Raw genomic sequence first — 18649 nt, 5'->3', positions numbered from 1 at the left:
AAGCATTTACCATTGTCAATGCTGAAAAATTACCCATGCATATATCTTATAAATGAAAAGCTATAATAAAAAAAAAAAATCTAGAAAAGTTTTCATGGCAGAAAAAGTGATGGATTGGGAGTCAGATGATAAAGTTCAAATTCCTCTCTACTACAAAGCAACCTCACCCAAATCTCTTTATCTCATTGGCTTTCAATTTCCTTATCTCTGAAAGAAGATGGTTGTACTGATTGACTTCTAATGTCCTTTCCAGTTCTAAATCTATGTAAGTATGCTCGTGGTGTTCCATAGGTACTTTGTTTCTAATGACAATTTAGTTAAGTACAGAATCACCTTCTCTGGCTTTCCCTGCCTCTGTTCAGCTGTGTGTCCTTGAGTAACTTCTCTAAAGTTAATAATATATGTGTGATTTTCCAGTTGCAGTCACCTCGTTGGCAGGTTTGGGGCCACATTTTCCTTTGTTACTGAGGGAAAGCTTCAAAGGGACTGGGGAAATTGGGAAAGGATTCTGACCTTTAAATTCATAAATGAGAACTTATTCTTAGAAAGGTGGTAGAAGGGGAATAGTAAATGTTTTTCACTGGAAGTTAATTGTTATTCTTCCTCAAAGTGTCACAGGATAAAAAAAAAAAAAAAATCAACAAAAAAAGGATACTGCCAAAGTCACCCTCCAAGCCGGATGTCCCACTGCTCAGCTTTAGTCAAGTGGTAAATACATTCCATTAGGAATCAGAGGGGCAGGGCCTGAATTCCAGTTCTGCTATTTACTAAACCTGTAGGATCTTAAATAAGGTTTCCCTTATTTCCTCTAAGTCTCGAAAAGCTCACCTTCTTCTAGAACCTTTTCCCAATCCCCCTTAATCCTAGTGTCTAACCTTCATTTTCTCTGCAGTTTATCCTGATTATGCATAGTTGTTTCAATCCCTCATAGAATATAAACTCCTTGAGGGCAGGGACAATTTTTACCTTTTTCTTCTTTTAATCTGTTTTTTTATTTTTATTTATTTTTAACTTTGTTTTAATCCTCAGAGCTTAGCACAGTACCTGGTATTTGACAAGAGCTGAGTAAAGGTTTGCTGAATTAACTTGACTCAACTTCAATTTCCTTTTCTAGAAAGAATGAGAAGAATAATCTAGATGATCTCTAAACTGATCAAGCACAAAGTTTCAGAATCTGGAGGTTGGAAAAGATCTCAAAAGTAATCTAGTCCAATCCTTCCCTGAAGAAAAAATCCCTAATACAATATTCTCAATATCTGATGGTCAATAAGCCTCAGTCTAAAAGCTTCTGATCGCAATGAAGTCTCAAAGGAAAGCATTCCAGTTACTGCTCTAATCCAGTAGGAAGGTCTTTTTGCGGTATCTAACCAGTGCTTCTGGTTGCTATACATAAATACTGTCAAATGATATCCTTACCTTACAGATTTTTGTTGTTGTTTATTCTCTATTTTCAAATAGGACCAATGACACCAAAGGTGATATCCTGACAGTCAAGTTGCACAAAATCATCAGCTTTATTCTTTCTTCCAAAGACACCAAAGTGGAATGGCAAGACAAAGTGAGAGTGACTGGCAATGGACCCGGACACAGTGGATGATCTTAATTTGATGTCTGATCAAGCTCTAATTATTCTCATTCACCCATTTCACTAGGAGAAGACTATGTGCTTGGAGTAGACATCTGAGTTCATTTAGCTATCCTCAACCTGGTTTTGCCTCATTGCCAAAATGGTTTTACCGAAGTGTGAGTATTGTATATGCTACAGATTCTTGGAACCACAGGTGAGAGTTACATAACAGAGAAACCAAGAGTACCCTACATGAAATTGTAATGTTAAATAAACATCCAACCTATGATGGAATTGTGAAATGACCAAACCATTCTGAAGAGCAATCCAGAACTATGCCCAAAGGGCATACCCCTTGACCCAGCAGTGCTAGTACTAGGTCTGTATCAGAACAAAATTATAAAGGAGGGAAAAGGATCCACATGTGCAAAAATGTTGTGGCAGCTCTTTTTGTGGTAGCAAAAAAGTGGAAAAGGATACCCATCAATTGGGGAACTGAATATTATTGTTCTATAAAAATGAAGAGCAAGCTGATTATAGAAAGGCCTGGAAAGATTTACATGAACTGATTCTGAGCAAAAGAAGCAGAACCAGGAATACATTGTATACAATAACAGCAAGAATGTGAAATACTCAACTATGAAAAACTAGGTTCTTCTCCATAGTTCAGTAACCCACAGCAAAACCAATAGACTTTGGACAGAAAATGCCATCTCCATCCAGAAAAAGAACTAAGGAGATTGAATGTAAATCAATACATGGTATGTTCACTTCTTTTTTCTGTTTTTTTTTCCTTCTGCTCTGATTTTTCTCTCCCAATATGATTCTTAAAGCAATGTGTATTAAAAACAACAACAAATCAAAGTGTTTTCCCAATTTAAAAAAAAGAAATGTCCAACCTAGGAGCCAGATCTAGGAGCTAAGATTTCTGAATCCCCCTACAGTGATTCCTTAGATCTTTAGACTGCAAATCAGTCACTCATATCTTAGCAATTATCAAGTCCCTCTTTTCATAAGTGAAGAAACTGATAAGCCTAGAGGCAAGATGACTTAACCAGGGTCACAAAGGTATTGTGTGGCAGGGTCAAGATTTAAACCCAGGTCCTAGAGCTCCAAATCCAGCATATCATTCACCCCATTACATTAATGTTCTCATTATTTTTGCAGAGCATTTAGGTGGTGCAGTAGATAGTATCAGGTCTGGAGTCAAAAAGACTCATCTTCCTGAGTTCAAATCTGGTCTCAGACACTAGCTATGTGATTCAGAACAAGTCAGTTAACCCTGTTGGTCTCAGTTTCCTCATCTGTAAAATAGGTGGGAGAAGGAAATGTATCTCTCCCAAGAAAACTCCAGATGGGATTGTGAAAGGTCAGGCAAGACTGAAACAGCTAAATCACAATACTATTTTTGCACAACTCTTAAGAAAAAACAATGACCAATAAGTGATTTTTAGTGTTGACTAGGACTAGTGTGTGTGTGTGTGTATGTGTCTGTATGTATGTGTCTGTATGTGTATATATATATATATACATATATATATACATATATATATATATGTGTATATATATATATATATACACACATGCAAACAAGTATGTGTGTGTATAAATATAAACATATATATAAACACATGGACACATATATTAATAACTTCTTCTGTCTTCAAATACATTCAAAAAGAAATCAGCCAGAAATCACTGGCTTTAAAATCACTGGCTTTAAAATCTCTGATTCAAAATCCTCTGATTGATACATACAGAGGACACAGGTAGAACATGATGTCCTTCCTGGGATGATTAATGGGGCTTGGTTTCAATGCAAGTATCCAGGAAAGCTAAGAAATCTTAGCCTATGATAGGAATTTTGGCTAAAAATATTTATTTCCTCCTTACACATGAAGGGAAATATGAAACAGAATGCCTGGAACACCTTTATATGCAAACATTCAATTGACCTATAATAACCTACTGAATGTAAATTCTAACCATTGTAAAGGAAATAGAATACACACACACACACACACACACACACACACACACACACACACACTTCTAGACCTTGTGTGGTCTCTGAATATCTTGATGATATGCCCTAGAATAAAGTTCTCAAAAAAAAATTTAAGCTGTGCCCCATAGAAGCTAATTAGTAGCTCATCCAACAACTGCAGAGTGTTTCTGCAGCTGTTACCAATTACGGCTTTCTCTTGGGAAAAACATGAAATGAAACTTAAAGGTCCTCATGTGAAAGCTGATCCTCTCAAACACAGCATCTTTGGCCACGACAGTATCTTCTGTCCAGCTACATGCTATAATCTCCCTTGAATGAAATCAGCTTTCTATTCCATGAATTCAGGAGGAAAAGTTTTATGTTTAAAAACCTGAGTTAAAAACTGTTAAATTGTTTATATAGCTAGGGCAAAGAACTTTACATGTGTTATCTCATATGATCTTCACAAGGACACTGTAAATGCAGATGCTATTATTTTTCTTTTATGGATAAACTGAGGTGATAAAAGTTAAATGTCACAGAGCTAATAAATATCTGAGTTCAAGGGGAAAAACTGCTAAAGTTTAGGAGTTACCTGCTAAAAAAAAAAAAAAAAAAAAGCAAGGCAACTTTTTAAAAAACTAAGACTACAGACTAGGGGCTGATTTACTTGGTAGAAGGAGCTTCTTCACCACAGAGCTCCCTACACCATTGAAATCACAGCTCCAGGTGCTCTCGAACTACCTCCTGCCAGCCCCTCTCTTCTCTCTCTCTCCCAGTCCCAAATTCACTCTATCTACAGTTTTCAGCATCACTGACTAGTTTTGGGTTTTTTTCTTAAAATCTCTCTCTCTCTAATCACTTAATGTTTCATCATAAATTTACATAGATATGGTTTAAAATACACATATAATCATATATACATAATTAAAAATTAAGTAATTTGATTGCTGAGACAAAGAAAATTATCCTTGTGTTCCACTGCAGCTGTTTTTTAGTAGAAAAAATAAACCAGACAATGATGCTAAAAGCAGTGGAGAACATATTATCCAAAAAAACTTGAGTTCAAAATTTGCCTGAGTAGGTCATTTTAACCTCTCCCATCTTCTTTCCTTATTTAAAAAATGAGAATAATAATAGATATTATAACATATAATATCTATTATCTATCATATGTAATATATATAGTATAATAACTATTATCTAGAATCTATTATAGAAATTCAATAATAATAATAACTATTATCTAATATCTATTATAGAAATTCAATGAGATCAAATGAGACAACATGTTATATATATGTATATGCGTACTATATGTATATGATTTGTGTTTTAGATGTGTGTGTGTATAAATATATGTATTTACATAGCTTTGCAAATAAGGCTAAATGATAACTTGTTTATTCAGCTTGCGGTAACTCATATTAGGGAACGTGAGACACCAAAAGGGAGGACAAGGGAATTGGGAGCAAGAAGGCACCCAGAAGGATGCACCAGCATCAGTCATCAAGAGGACAAGATTAAAACACATTCTCCCAAGGGGCTGAATGTACCCATTTCTCAGCCAACAAAAGAGCTTCCCATTCTTGGGTAAGAAGACCTGCCAAACATGGCAATTCTGAAGAAGGAGAGCTTATCATTTCAGGCTCTTTCTAGGAGGTATTGAGGGAAAGCCTCTGTTTCAGAATTTGCCAGGGAGGTGCCAATCATTTAGGAAGCTGGGGGAAAGGGCAGGCAAGCAGATAGAGGAGATGTGACTAGAGCAATCAACTTGTATCAAAAAAGTCTAGGTCCAGAAAACTAGACATTTTTCTGAATGACTACACCAGCAGCAACTTCTACCACCCTCCCTCTCCTCTCCCCCCCACCCAAAAATCAAGAACCCATCTTGATAAGCAAAAATAGGAAAATAATTATCACAACCATGTAAACGGGCAATAAACAAGTATATGAAAAAATAACTAGTTGAATGAATTGCTGGATAGATGAATGGATGAATGGATGGATGGATGAAGAAATAAGTAAATGGATGAAATCTGTGCAATTATAGTAACCAAGTTTGTCCCAGAAGAAGAGATAATGAAAAAGCACCTCCCTCTATTCTTGGCAGAAGTAGTAACCAATGGGTGTGAGATATTGTATCACTATAGAATTTGGCTGATATGTTGTTTAATTTTGTTGAATGACTTTAGAAGGTTTCTCTGGGAATGGGAGGAGTGTGATGATTATATGAAGAACCAAATGAAAAATAACTTCTAAATAAATGTTTAATGAAAGAATTTGACTTGAGACCTTGTAAGACCCAGATGTATAAATAAGTAGGATCTCTGTCCTAGCAAGCATCTTGGCACATCTTTCAGCATTTTAACTTAAACGTGACTAAGTGGCCACCAAGAAAATAAATTAACCATAAATCCTTACTTACCCACTTTGGAACTTACAGAATTGATACAGCAGAGGAGGGGCTCATTTTTAACAGAACCCAAAGTTTCAAACTCCAGGAAACTTCATTCACACATAATGTATAACTAGATGTTATAAACATGCAGACCAAAAAGAAGGAGAAGTGAAGTTGACTTCAGCGTGAGGAATACAAAGCGGGAATCAGGATTTCAGGGTACCAGAAGAAATTCATGGGTATAGAGATGAGGAATTAACACTTGCCTTGGCAAAGTGCCACATGGCCAAAAGGCAAATTCTTCAACATCTCAGGAGTCAGTCTACTCATCTGTAAAATGAGAGTTTTGAGTAACAACCACAACAACAATAAAAGACCAGATTACATTTAATAAAAGTGCTCAAGGTTACAATGTTATTTATATCTATGGGCCTCACAACAACACCTTGTGGTATAATTATCTCCATTTTACAGATGAGGAAACTGAGATTGAGAGAGGTTAGGAATTTGCCTGAGGTTGCATGGCTAATAATTGGCAAAGCACATCTTCCAAATCCAGTTCCTGATCTCTTTCTACTACACCCTGCTGTTTCCCATGTCTCCATTCTCTTCCAGATTTAACATTCTGCGGCTCTATGAATCTAAGGGTTGCAAAGTTCTGACCACAAAGTAGTAAGCAGACCATGAGCCAAACCTTGGGAATATCCACCATTTTAACCCTCCTATTGCTAAAAAAGCTTTCAAATTGTTGTTGCTCTTCACTTGGTTTTCGGTTATGATCCCATTTCGGGTTTTTTTGGGCAGAAGATTAGTGTGTCATTTCCTTCTCCAGGTCAATTTACGGACAAGGAATCTGAGGCAAAAAGACAGAGTTACTTGGCCAGGCTGACACAACTAATAAGACTCTGTGCCAACCATAGGCCCGATAACAAGTATAAAGAGTTAATAAGAAATAATGTTCACCGTGTGGTTACACTACTCCATGAAATGAAGGAGAAATTGTTACTAACTGCTCAGCTATACAAGTCCAAGTACGATGAGTCACAGCACAATATGGAGTTATCCTCGCAGGAAGAATTCATCCCTTTTGCCAAAAACACAATATAGTGGACCAATAAGTGAATGGGGGGCAGGGGCAGTGACAGAACAAACTCTTAAACTAGCAAGCAAGTAGTAGTTCTGAGATACAGAGCTAGACAAAACCATGAGACATCAAGAATAGAACTCTAATGTGACTTACTAGTTTGGAATTCAAAGAATACTATCTTTCCAGTGTAGTGAAACAGCAAAAGCAAGGGATTCAGAGGCGGGAGATTTGGATTCAAATCCTGATTTTTTGTTACTGTGAACAAGTCCCAGCTTTCCTGGATCTCAATTTCCTCATCTGTAAACCGAGCGGTAACTGATCCATGACAAAAGTTTACTCACACTTGCAGTTTATATTTGGTCATGCATCTGACCACACAGTCATACAGACTGGGGGGAAAGGCATTTACAGACTGGAGGGAAAGGCATTTAACCTTGAAGAACTGAGGTAGCCAAAGTCTGGTGGCCCCTTCTTAAAGGAGTTCAAAGGGCCTTTAGAGGTTGTGTCATTTGATGGAAAGAATATTAGGTGTGAAGTCAGAGGATCCAAGCTCAAATCTCATTTCTGCCAGTGTGTGACTTCAGGAAAATCAGCCAACTAGCATTTATTAAGCACTAAAAGTTTGTTAAGTGTAAAACGAGAGGGTCGCACTAAGTTACTTCTAAAGTTTCTTCCAGCTCTCAATCTAAGGTCCTAAGCTCATTCCCCATCTGTCACTCACCATATTTTTAGTGAAGCCTATCCTGTCTTTTCATTCATCTCCTTAAGATCATTCCCTAAGGAAAGCACGATGCAATGACAATTAACAATGGTACTAATGATATTAATAATGATAACCTCTTCTACTCATAAGAAGCATTAGGTATCATCAAAAAGTGGTCAATATCTTTCAGTAATGAACTTTCAGTGAAAAAGTATGCAGTGTGAAAATAATCACAACAGCAACAACGATACTTGTAAACTACTCCCTGCATGTATATGGAAGATAAAGACGCACAAGATAAAGCTGTTTCAGGGACTATTCAGCACTATTCTAGGTAAGCTCTTTTTTCAGGAACTAGCAGTCCCGTTCAGAACACCAGTGTCCAATGAATGAGGACATGCAGGTTGCCCTGGCAAAGCAGGCATGGAGCATTATGGAAGGAAATCTTTTCTCTCTTTAATCAAAAGGATAAAGGCGATTAAGCAGGAATTATTTTCAATGACCTACATAATTTCATCAGAGTTCCTGTGGCTATTAACAGTGAACAGCTGACTTCCTAATGAGATGGTTTACGTAGCACGGCCCTTTCAAGAGTGAGGCCAAAAGCCTATGCAATCTACTGGAAAACAGTACAATTATATGAGACATGTGCCCAAAACACACACACACATACACACACACACACACACACACACACACACACACACACACACACACACACTTTCTTCTCCTCTGCTTAAAGATGCTTACCTCCCTTGGGAACTTTTTTCTAATCTCAAGGCATATCAGGCTGCCTCCCCCTGGAAGAGACAGTCTAGGAGAAAGGGAGAGGGCTGGGTTTATTCATCATGCGGGTTGACAGGATTCCAGGGGTCAGAGGGGCAAAAAATCCTACTGCTGCCACCATCGCCCACATCGGCAAACCACAAGCCTTCCAGCCAGCTCAGCAGCAATTCCATGTCTCCACATCCTAAGCAGAAAGGGAATGGAGGCCACCCTTGCCAAGAGGAGTTGGGGTGGACTCGCATCCAGTTTTACCAGGGCCTTTCGGAAGTTTGGCAACAGCAATCTGTCAAGTCAACTACACCCGGGAGATGGCTTAGAACCCCGAGATACCTCCTTTGTCGGTCTGTCTCGAACAGGGGAGATGGAACAGAGTGGTTTAGGGGAGCCTGTGGGATGGCGCGGGGAAGGTGACCGCCCCCAAGCCCCTTTTCTTCCTCGGTGCTTACGCTACCTCCTTCCCAGCATTACGCACCAAGGAAGCGGCTGAAGTGAAAAGCAGGCATTCACCTCCTTCAAAACAACTCGGCCCCGTCTCCCCAGGGCTGTAACCCAGTAACAGCCCCCCCGGGGTTCCAGCCGCCGCTGCACGCCAGCCCCTTCCTGATGAGGAGGAGCCAGCTCTTACCCTAGATGCAGTTCTTTGGGGGAGCGCAGGCGGATCGCCCCGAAGCCAGCTAAGAGGCGCAACGCACGGACACTTTCACCCTCCCCCCCAAAAAATGTCCCCAGCGGAGCAAAAGTAAAGTTAAAGGCGCGACGTACCTGGGACTGGGGACGGGGGCGGTGCCGGCGCCCCTCCTCCTCCGGCAGAGCGAGGAGCCGCAGGATCCTTCCCGTCAGAAACGTCCCGCACACTTGGGAAGAAGTAAGCCCTGAGCGTCCGGCGGCTCCGCAAAGTTTGGGCCGGGAGGAAAGCGCGAGCGAGACGGGCCCGGGGCAGCCGCGGACGCCCGGGGCTCAGCGGCTCCCACAGCTGCCGACCCCGCTAGCGGAGCCCAGAAATCCCCGGGGGGGAGGCAGGATCGGAGGCTTCCCGCAGCCCGGCGGACGAGCCGCTCGGCCAGCCCGAGACCCCGGCTCCTGGCTGGGGGCCGGGGGGAGGGGCCCCAAGTCCGGCGAGGTCACTCGGGAGCGGTGGGACTCCCAGAAGAAAGTTGGCTGCTGGAGGCAGCCCAGAGGAACTTTCGGGAGGTGCGTCAGGCCAGCCGCGGGCCGCGCCCACTCCGGAGGCCCTGCCCTCGCCTCCGCCCCCGGCTCGGGGCTGGAGCCGGAGAGGAGGGGCCGCAACCTGCCCAGCCGGCTCGGAGGTGTGCGCACGGCCCGGCCCGCCCTCCGGCCGCCGGCCCGCGTCCTCCCCGCTCGCCCGGGACCCGCTTCCCCGTCCCCCGGACCGTCCGACGCCGCGATGGTCTCCCACCCCCGCCCCCTGGGCGCCCCGGACTCAGGTAGCCGCTGCTCCTTTCCGGCGCTGCGAGGGCGGACGGTTCCTAAGGTGAAGGAGGAGGAGCCGAGCGCGGGGGGAGGAACTTTCCCCCGAAACTTGGACTGGAACTGAATGGAGGACGCCCTAGCCAGGGAGCCGCGGCTGGTCGTGTCCTCCCGATCTGTCACACGTACACACACTCGGCAGAAAGGGCTTGGGCCTGGGTTCGAATCTCCGCACCTGTCCGGTTACTCGTGTGCTACCAGTCACCTCGCCTTTGTCACTGACACAGCGTTTTATGTGATCCTCGAAAGGATGTCTGCTTAGCATGCAGTAAGCGCCTAATAAATGCTCCCCGACTGCGGACTAAAATGAGAGTTGAATCAAAGGGCCTCCAAGGCCGCTTTCAGCTCTGAGCTGGGTCAGCCAGCGGCCATCCCAAAGCGGCCACAGGTCTGTGTTAGTGCCGGCGACAGCCCCCCCGGCTTTCGGCGGCTTCTTTTTAGATTCATCCCCGGGCGCAAAATCGTGCATCCCGGTTTAAATCCCGCGGGGCAGAGGAACCGCCCCCGGCCGACTTGCGAGGGACAAAGTGAAGGAAATGTGACGATTCCCTGGAGTCGCAGAGAGAAAATTGCAACCCAGTGTGTGTGCAATGAGCTCCGCGGTTTGTAGCTTCTTTTCTAAACGTTGGAGTTTTAAAACTTTACTACTTTTACTACGTACCTTTCAAGAAAGTTCGTGCGGGCCGCTTTTGGCAGCGAGGAACCCAAAAGGAAAACTGCGCGGAGGTTAGGTAACCGCTCCCTCCCCGAGAGGGAGGGTGTGTCCGCCCGGCCGATCCATTTCCCCCGCGCTCCTAAAGGCTCTTGTGTCCTCCCGGAGAGGTTTGGAAAGCGGGCTCAGGTTCTGCCTTTCTGCCTCCGTTCTTGGCACGCCAGCCTTCTCAAATAAACTCTTCTCCCCACGGCCCCCAGCCTAGCGTTTTGTCAGCTGCTCTCATCTCGCAGCTGCTCAAAGCTTCGCATTCAAGCGGCGCGTCTCTGGGCGAGAGCGGAGGTTGGAGCAGCAGCTCCCGCTTCTTCCCACTGCACTGACCCGGTTCTTTCAGCGTCACGGAAGGGAAGGTTTGGGGGCTGGAAGCAGTCTTGTGGAGCCCCTCTTTGTACGGCTCGGGAAAGGGAAGCCAAGAGCGATCGGAGCGCGGTGTCCCGAAGCGCTTGGGCAGTAGGAGCAGAGCTGGATTTGAAAGAGCTCATGATGAAGAGAACCTGGTGGGGTAGTGCCGGATAGTAGTAGTAATTGTAATAGTAACAGCAGCAGCAGCAATCATCACAATAATAATTCTATGGTGTCCCACTCTCTGTGACCCCGTTTGTGGTTTTGGGCTAAAGATACTGGAGTGATTGGCCACTTCCTTCTCCAGTTCACTTTACAGTTAAGGAAACTGAGTCAAACGGGTTCAGTGACTTGCATAGAATCATAGAGCTGAGTGCCCGAGCCAGCTAGCTGCCCTTAAACTCAGGTCTTGGTGACTCTATCCACAATTTCCTCATCTGTGAAGTAAAAAGAATGGCCTCTGACGTTTCTTCCAGCTCTGAATAGGGTCCGACATCTTTTTTAAATTGCCTTACCGCTTTAGTTTGTGTTCCTTGTTTATGATCTTGACTTTAAAATCTGAGTTGCAGGAACCAAACCTCAGAACTTTGCTAAGTATAGGGAACTAGTAAGCAGGACTCCAGAGTTCAATCAGTAGTAGTAGTAGTAGTAGTAGTAGTAGTAGTAGTAGTAGTAGTAGTAGTAGTATAGTAGTAATAGTAATAGTAGTAGTAGTAATAGTAGTATAGTAGTAATAGTAATAGTAGTAGTAGTAGTGTAGTAGTAGTAATAGTAGTGTAGTAGTAGTAGTAGTAGTGTAGTAGTAGTAGTAATAGTAGTGTAGTAGTAATAGTAATAGTAGTAGTAGTAATAGTAGTATAGTAGTAATAGTAATAGTAGTAGTAGTAATAGTAATAGCAGTAGTAGTAGTAGTAGTATAGTAGTAATAGTAATAGTAGTGTAGTAATAGTAGTAGTGTAGTAGTAATAGTAATAGTAGTAGTAGTGTAGTAGTAGTAGTAGTAATAGTAATAGTAGTAGTAATAGTAATCGTAGTGTAGTAGTAGTAGTAGTAGTAGTAGTGTAGTAATAGTAATAGTAGTATAGTAGTAATAGTAATAGTAGTGTAGTAGTAGTAGTAGTAATAGTAGTATAGTAGTAATAGTAATAGTAGTGTAGTAGTAGTAGTAATAGTAGTAGTAGTAATAGTAGTAATAGTAATAGTAGTATAGTAGTAGTAGTAGTAGTAGTAGTAGTAGTAGTAGTCAGTAGTAGTAGTGAAAAAAGAAAAAGAAGATGATGATGATGATGATGATTCACAACCTGGTACTTTCCTCCTTCTCTAATCTTCTTACCAATTTGTTTTTTCTCCAATATACTCTATGAAAGTACTACAGTGATCTTTTTGTTCCTCTCGAGTCCACTCATTTCCTCATTCCCATTCCCATGCCACTCTTTCTGGCGATCTCTAATTCTATTGTCTTCTTGTCATTTCTGCATTTATAATATCTCTCATGTATGATATATCCCTTTTCTCCTGTCACAGCTTCTACCCCAGTACTGGTACTCATCGATGAACCTGGACTACTTCCAGAGACTTCTACCTGTCCCTGCCTCAGGTCTGCAATTAGTGACCAAGATGACTCTCCTAAAGCACAAAACTAACCATATCAACCCTACTTCCAACTCCCATTCAGTAAACTATAGCGGCTCACTATTACCTCCAGGATCAAATATAAAATCCTCTGTTGTCTTTTAAAGCCATCCACAGACTGACACCTTCCTACCTTTCCAGTCTTCTTATAATTTATTTTCCTCAATGCACTCTATGATGTACTACACTGGCCTATCTTTTGTTCCTCCCAAGTGAAACTTCATATTCCTACTCCATTCCACATGCTCTCTGCTCACCTTTACTTCTCGGCTTCTCTGATTTACTTCAAGACAGCTCAGATCTCACCACCTTAAGGGAGGCTTTTCTTGGTCTTCCACATCTTCATTCCCTGTTAGTGCCTTCCTCTGAGATTACCCTCCACCAACTCTTTCTTTCTTTCTCTCTGTTTCCCTATCTCTCTGCCTTTCTCTGTCTGTCTTTCTATTTCTGTCTCTGTGTGTCTTCATATTTACACACACACACACATACATATATATATATATATATATATTATATAGTAAATGGAATTTTGGGGGCATATTTTCTTTCCCTTTACAATATGAAATCAAAGAAAAGTGGTTTTGCCTTTCTCTATAGTGCCAATATTTAGCTCTGAGTCTAACATAAAATTAAAGTTTATTAAATACTTACATTGAGAGGATACCCATCAATTGGGAAATGACTGAACAACATGTGGTATTATTGTGCTATAAGAAATAATGAACAGAATGCTTTCAGAAAAACCTGGAAAGACTTGTATGAATTGATGCAAAGTGAAGTGAGCAGAACCAGAACATTGTACACAGTAATAACAATATTGTAATAATGTTCAACTGTGAAAGACTTAGCTACTTTCATCAATAAATTAATCCAGACAATTCCAAAGGACTCCTAATGAAAAATGTCATCCGCCTCCAGAGAGTACTGAAGCATTCTGAGAACAAATTGAACAAATTATAAACCCCCCCTTTTTTTTTTGCAATATGGCTAATGTGGAAATAAGTTTTGCATGATTTCATATGTATAATGGATATCATATTGCTTGCTTTCCCAATGGGTAAGAGAAGGGCTAGAGAAAAGAAATTAATTTGGAACTCAAATTTTCTTTAAATGTTAAAAATAAAGAATTTGTAAGTGGTGGAATTAAACTTTTAAAACAAAAAATATATAAAATAATTTAAACAGAGAAATAAATGAGTAGGAATACTTGCTGACTGAGTTGTTAGACAGGTATCAAAGTGCATAGAATGCTGGGCCTGGAGTCAGGAAGATCTGAGTTCAAATTAAACATTAGATACTTATTAGCTGTATGGTCCTAGGTAAACCATCTTAATCTTTGTTAGCCTCTGTTTCCTCAGCTATAAACTAAGAATGATAATACATAAAAGCACTAACACAATGCCTGACCCACAATATATGCTATGGAAATGCTTATCCCCTCCTCCTCAATATACTGATTGATTAAAACAGGGTTCCAGAAAAGGACAAGATTATTGCTTTCCATAAATGAATTAGGATGGCAACGATGATAACAATGGACATTAATGCTGTACTTTATCATTTATACCTACTTTATTTACATTACAATCTAATTTGAGCTCTGTGGAATAGATATTGTAGTCACTATTATTCCCATTTTACATTTTATATCCCTATTTATAATGAAAGTAAAGGTCAGAGAAGTTAAGGCACATGCCCAGGATCACACAGCCTATTATTATGAATCAGACCAGATTGAAAGCCAGATCTTCCTGAGACCAGCTTCAAAAATCTCCCCACTGTACCATACAGCTGCCTCCTCTCCTGCATGAAATCATGTCCTGCTTCATGCTTTGACCCATTTCTGAGTAATCTCCTGGAACGTGTCCTCATAATATTAATCAACTCAAGTCCAACATAGAATTTTGAGCTCTTTTGTCTTTGCTGAGGGCATGAGGCTTTGAGCTTCCCACCTCTTTGGGTGAAAAAGGACCACTGGTTATCTCAGCCCCACCCTTGCTGACCTTGAGGGGGCCATAAGTGAGGAGCAGCTCATGACCTAATGCATATCCTTCAATCCCTCCACTCCCACCTCCCCAATTTATGGTACCTATAGCTAGGGAGACATCACTGGGTAAGCAGGCAAAAGAAATAGAGATTACAGTAGAAATAGCTGCAGGAAGGCCATGGGGCCTTTAGAGAGAAAAATGCCTCTTGCTGGCACCGCTCCCACTATTGGAATTTATAGGGTCAAAGTATCACATTTCAGTCACAGTGCATTGGCTATACCCAGTGGGATTGTGGAAATGAACGTTATCGCACCAGAAGACAATAAGAGAACCAAGGAAAGTTGTCAGTTATCTCCACCTGGATTCAATTCAACAAACATTTATGAGCTCCCTTCTGTCTGTAGGTCTGTATGACCCAGCCAAGCAGCCAGGCTCTTCCACAATCTGGTTCCAGTGTATAGTTCCAGCCTTATCTCACACCATTCTCCTTCACACACCCAGCATTCCAGCCAAAACTGACTATTATTCACTATCCCCAGCTTCTCACCCCCCATTCTTATCCTGGGATTATCCAAGGGATTAGAATTATACAGGGATGTTTGAGGTCATCCAGAACCAGTTCCCAGTTATACAGATAAATTAAAGAGAAGTTAGGAGATTTGCTTCAGGTCACACAGGTCACTCTCATCCCCACATCCAATCAGTTGCAAAGTCTTGCCAATTCTATAAGGCTTGCGCTCTCTCTCTCTCTCTCTCTCTCTCCTTTCCCTCCCCCTCCCCGTCTCTCTCTGTCTCTCTCTCTCTCCCCCTATCTCTCTCTCCTTTCTGTGTATGTCTTTTTCTTTTAGTGTCTCTCTCTGATCTCTTGTCTCTCTCTTTCTCTCTCACACACACCCATGAATCCCTTTTGCCTCTAGGATGAAATATAAAACTGTTTGTTTGGCTTTAAAAAAATTTTTTTTCAGGCAATAGTTACATAGGTCACATAGGTTGTAAGCATTTGAGGTCACATTTGAATCCAGATCCTCCTTATTTCAGGGCTGATGTTCTAGCTATCTGATTACTCCCACTTCTTTTTGATTCTTAAATCCTTTAGAAGGGAACTCAGTAACTAGATTATGTGATAATCAATTCTGATGGACTTTTCAACAATGAGGTGATTCGGGCCAGTTCCAATAGACTTTTGTGATAGAGAGCCATCTGCACTTAGACTGTGGGCACTGAGTGTGGATCACAACATAGTATTTTCACCTTTGTTGTTGTTGTTATTATATGCTTTTTTTTTCTTTTTCATGATTTTTTCTCTTTTGGTCTGATTTTTCTCATGTAGTATGATGAATGTGGAAATATGTTTTTTTGAAAACTCTCTTTGCATGTATTTTGAAAAATAAAAAGCTATTATTATATTTTTAAAAATCTAATTTAAAAAATGAAATCCTTCAAAATCTGTCCCATTTCTAGCTTTCCAGTCCAGTCCTTCCCTTCATATACAATGACAGTGACACTGACCTCACACAAAATGCTCTAAATTTTCTCTGACTGTGCCCCAGCCCTGCAATTCTCCCACTCAGCTCACTACCCCTCCCCCATCAATTTCCCTGGCTTCCTTCAAGTCTTAGCTAAAATCCAACCTTCTACAGGAAGCTTCTCTCAATCCCTTTAATGTTAGTGCCTTCCTTCTGAAATGATCTCCAAATCAGTCTGAAGGCAGAGACTGTAAGCAGCTTGAGGTCAGGGAGAGTGTTTTTGAATTTCTTTGCATTTCCAACATTTAGAAAGTGGCTGGTGTATAGTAGTCATATAGTAAAATGCTTCTTGACTTGGCAGGTACTAACTCCCAGAGAAGTTAAGTGACCTGCCCAGTTATTGGGAACTGTGTGATTTTGAACAAATCATACTGATCTTTTCATTTGCCAATCGTAATAATGTCCAATTTTCTGCAACATTTAATCAGCCTCTTTCTCTTTCTTTTTTTTTAATTAATAAAATGTTGTCTTTTTCCAATTACATGTAAATGATCATTTTTAACATTCATTTTTGTAAGATTTTGAGTTCTGAATTTTTTTCCCTCCATCCCTTTCCTCCTCCCTTCCCAAGACAGCAAGCAATTTGACATAGATTATACATGTACAATCATTTTAAACATATTTCCATATTAATCAAATCATTCTCTTTCAAATATCTTATGAATTTGAGAACTACCTTGCTCACATCTTCCAACATTCCTATTGAAATCTTTTCCCATCCAACTCAGGTGTCACCTCCCTGCTGAAACTTTCCTAGATGTCCCCAATTAGAAGTGACCTTCCTTCTCCAAACTCTCATTCCATTTTATTTGGATTTCACCTTTCTTCTTATTGTCTGATTAGAGAAGCAATTTGGAATAATAGCTACAAGTTAGAATGAACTAGATCCAAACCTGACTTCAGATACTTATTAGCAGTTATTTAACCTCAGTTTCCCCATCTAAAAACCTATTCTGAGACTTTAATGAAAGAATCTGTGTAAAGTGCTTACAGTTCTATAGAATCCTATTGAAATGTCATTCTTGCATTTTTTTTTTGTTTAATTATTTGTGTTCAAGCCTCATCCCCTTAAGGGAAAGGACTGTCTTATTTCATATTTATTCCCACAGTGCCTAACTCAATGCTCTGTATATAATGTACATAATGAATATTTTTTAATTGAATTGAAATGACCAGAAATTAAAATGTAAGGTTTAAAACTCAGCAAGGCTAGAAATACAGACCTCTCACTGGCTTGGCTGTTCTTCCTAAGATCTGTTTCCTATTGAGCACACACATTACAGCATCAAAACCATTTTTATTTTGAAAAAGAATTTGACATGTTAAAATTTTATTAAAGAAGCATCATTACCAAAGTGCTTAAAATTGGAAGGAATACTAGAAATTTTCTCCAACTCCTTCATTTTACAGAAGTAAACAATTAGCAGCAAAGGAAGTTAAATGATTTGGGGCAGCTAGGTGTCCCAGTGTTTAGAGCACCAGCCCTGAAGTCGGAAGGACCTGGATTCAAATGTGATCTCAGACACTTAACACTTCCTAGCTGTGTGACTCTGGGCAAGTCACTTAACCCCAATTGCTGCAGCAAAAAAGGGAAAAAAAATAAAATAAAATAAAATAAAGAAAGAATGATTTGCCCCAAATTACATAAATACCATCAGAATTGAAATGTGAATGCAGACCTAATGCTCTTTCCACTAAACCAAATCTAGGGATGATTAACACGGGATGAGAAGGAAGGAAGATCATGGCCAAATTTGGCATGAAATCTAAGAGAAGGACAATCATATTGTCGTTGTTGTTTAGACCACACTGGGAAGATGTCTTTACATGCTACTTTTTTTTTTTTTTCCCCCCCTGAGGCTGGGGTTAAGTGACTTGCCCAGGATCACACAGCTAGGAAATATTAAGTGTCTGAGATTAGATTTGAACTCGGGTGCTCCTGAATTCAAGGCTGGTGCTCTATCCACTGCGCCACCTAGCTGCCCCTACATGCTACTTTTTAATAAAGTAGAAGGAAAAAGTCATTAATTAGGACCATCCCCATGTTGGAATTTGTTAACTATCCCAGAGACCTCTGGGATGGTGGATAAAGAGCCTCCTTAAACCCAAAAAGATGTGACTGTGGACTGCCTTTGAAACAATGGCTGTGTGACTCTGAACATGAAGCTAAATCTCTCTCTTGTCCCAGACAACTCTGTAAAACTAAGATTTCAAGAGAGTTATTAGCCTGCATTTATAGAGCTTCTGTATCAATACTTTGTTACACTGATATAATCTGGTTTTTGCAGTCATGGCAGCACCTGCAACATGTTTAAACCAAATCAAAGATAAGTACTCTGACTTAGAATTTGTATATTCTTCTTCTTGTTTGTCCTTTGTTCTCTGACTTTTTCAGCTAGATATCTTGGGGCTTATGAGTTAAGATCAAGC

The 18649-nt window shown here is 40.8% G+C and overlaps 1 protein-coding gene and 1 long non-coding RNA gene across 6 annotated transcripts in view; one reads left to right on the top strand and one right to left on the bottom strand.

The window, feature by feature from the left end:
• The window catches only part of FHIP1A (FHF complex subunit HOOK interacting protein 1A), a 363684-nt gene extending 353995 nt beyond the window's left edge, over positions 1-9689 (bottom strand). For 3 of the 5 annotated variants that reach the window (XM_074274294.1, XM_074274295.1, XM_074274293.1), the window contains exon 1: positions 9294-9670. The gene's annotated coding sequence lies outside the window, so the exon portion shown is untranslated. Of the gene's footprint in view, positions 1-9156; positions 9249-9293 lie in introns of those variants that run through there. The other 2 variants (XM_074274292.1, XM_074274291.1) reach the window with 2 other exon arrangements.
• Positions 9690-9819: 130 nt separating this feature from the next.
• On the top strand, positions 9820-13583 carry LOC141546457 (uncharacterized). Its single transcript, XR_012483307.1, has 2 exons — positions 9820-11560; positions 12598-13583. It is a non-coding gene; the product is annotated as an uncharacterized LOC141546457 (long non-coding RNA).
• Positions 13584-18649: the final 5066 nt, after the last annotated feature.

This window comes from Sminthopsis crassicaudata, chromosome 6 (genome assembly GCF_048593235.1).
Source record: "Sminthopsis crassicaudata isolate SCR6 chromosome 6, ASM4859323v1, whole genome shotgun sequence".
NCBI classification, from domain to species: Eukaryota; Metazoa; Chordata; class Mammalia; order Dasyuromorphia; family Dasyuridae; genus Sminthopsis; species Sminthopsis crassicaudata.
The sequence above is the reverse complement of the archived record's forward strand: the minus strand, read 5'-3'. Positions and strand labels throughout refer to the sequence as shown.